The following is a 2570-nucleotide window of genomic DNA, read 5'->3' as shown; positions in this document are numbered from 1 at the left end:
GTATACTTGTATAATTCAGTTTCTCAAAGGACAGAGACAGAACACTTTTCTATTTTACTTGATTTAACCAGGAATATCCCGATTTGGCATACAGAATCACTTTGACAGGTGAATTATTGTAAAGACAGCAGCATATAGTTCCACAAGGGTAAGAAACGACAGACCATAACAAGCAGAAATGACACCAATCAGCTGCGAGCTGTGTCAGATGTGCTGACACTGCTACAAGTGATCCTTACAGATTCTAAATGTAGACTCTGTACACAGGGGTCTGGATTTTCAGCATGGGAAGCGTTCTCCTTTTCCCTTTGTTGTGCATTTGTAGTGCGAGCCGTATTGACCAATCGTGTTTCAGCAGCCTTTGGTATGTGCAGGAAAAACAACCCATGTGGACTTCACTGCAGATAACGGGCGTAATGTTATCCCCGCCTATGATATACCAGCTTACATTGGCAGTATTCTGATGATAGCTGTATAAAGGTTCAGCTAACAATTAATTACAGATTCAATATTTTAACTTAAAATCTGCTCGACGCTGTCAAGAAAGTCAATCAGCGTTTAGCTTCCCTGACTTCATGAAATGCATCAGAAGTGGTCGATCCAAACTCCATTCAACAAACAAGAATATTAATGGTTGTTTTCTTCTCCTCTTGATGACAGACCTGACAAAGCTTGACTTTCCACCTCCACAAATCTCTATCATGATGTTGTTATTTCTGCAAACTCAATTTCTGTGTAGTTGAAAGTAAATCACGAGATATTGAGCTTCTTTTTTCGGCCTAACACAGCTGAAATGAGGCAGAGTAAAGTTTTGCAAATACGTTTTATTCTGCTGTTGAACTGAGACTCAACAGACGCACAGGCACTGGTCAACAGGCACAAAAAGACTGCACTGAAGCTCGCAAGCTAGCTCCACCGGACATACGCAGAAATTCCCATTACCCGGAAAAATGTATCGTCTGTCAGATGATGATTGCCGATGGGTTCTGAGCTTGAATGGTCCTTAATCTTGGTTTTAAAATCGTCCAAGTAAATAAGGTACTCTAGTTTTTAAGGTGATTCTGTAGCTCAGACCAAGATGATGGCGCAAAACCATCTAAAAGCACTTTTTTACCAAAGACGGGCATGTTTATGGTCTGACCAGTGCTGGGAGTGACGTGTTACTCTGTAATGCATTTACAACTCCACAACTGTTCGCAGTAACTCAAGTAGCTAGTTACTTACTCCAAATTCAAAATCAATGAAGTTCATTAACATCTGATTTGGTGTGTGAGGTTAGGTCAGCACAGCAGGATCCATGGAGAAAGCAAACACACATTCAGACGTGAGCCTTCTGTCATGGAAATACCAAATATTATTTCAGTGAGTTTTTAGTGTATATGCAGCCAGGAAGGAAAACTTTGTCCACCGACAAGAATAGTAACTCTGATCTCATGAAGCACCTAACCAAATAACAGGCTTCTACTAAACCAGTTTCCAGAGGGCCCGGCGCTGCAAACACTAGTGACACAGGTGTCGCTTCAGTTAGCTTGGCGGGCCTCCATCCAAACAGAAAAGGCTTTATTTTTAAATCACATGTAATCCAGCAATGACTGAACAGACTGATGCGAGGTATATTGTTGACGACATGCGTCCCATATCAACTGTTGGATCTGTTGCCTTCAGAGAACTTGTGAGTAAAATGCCTTCATATTCGGGCGGCTGGGGTTCAGTTGGTAGAGTCGGTGGTGTCTCAACTGGAAGGTTGGTGGTTCAATCCCCAGCTCCTGCAGCCACACATCCGATGTGTCCTTAGGCAAGACACTTGACCCTAAGGTGCTCCCGCTGCTTCGTCTGCATCGTATAAATGTGTATGAATGGGATGAGTTAATACTGACGGTCACTTTCCATAGCAGCCTCTACCATCAGTGTGTGAATGGGGAGGTGTTGTCTGCGGTGTTAAAGCTCAAGTCCATCCATTGATAACGTGCAAGTTGTTTTGTCTCACACGGCTACAGCAACACTAAATAATGTGTACGTTTATATTAGTATTGAAGCATAAAGAAGTAACACCAAAGTTTACCTTCCTTAGTCAAGAAGTTACTTTTATAATGCAGAAACTCGTTAATGTAACTAGTGACTGATTTGAAGTAACTTGCCCAACACCAGGAATGACTTTTGAGTCCATGAGACCAAACGTTACAGCTACTGAGAGTTTTAAATCAACAGAAGGCAGTTCATGTGGTACGTCCTTAGAGAATAAAATGTACCAGTGCTCTGTTGTCCTTCTGTTGTATAAAAAAGCCTAACTGACTGTCTCAAACAGGACACAATGGTGTGTCTGGAAGCCCAGAGCAGAGGCAAATCACAAGGCAGCATGGTGCACAGGATCCAACATTTTCCTTGTGACGACGAGGTAGCATGCATATAAAGAAAAACACAGTGAGTGAACGAGTTGAATGAGTTTCTTCTTTGCAATGAAAGAAAAACAGCATTTGTTTCAGTGAAACAGTTTCACCCACAGTTTTGTTGTTGTTGTTAGATACTCGATATAACTTAAAGACAGATGCTCTATCTCGGGCTACATGTTA

Source organism: Labrus mixtus, chromosome 2 (assembly GCF_963584025.1).
Source record: "Labrus mixtus chromosome 2, fLabMix1.1, whole genome shotgun sequence".
NCBI lineage: Eukaryota > Metazoa > Chordata > Actinopteri > Labriformes > Labridae > Labrus > Labrus mixtus.
Note: the sequence above shows the minus strand (reverse complement) of the source record.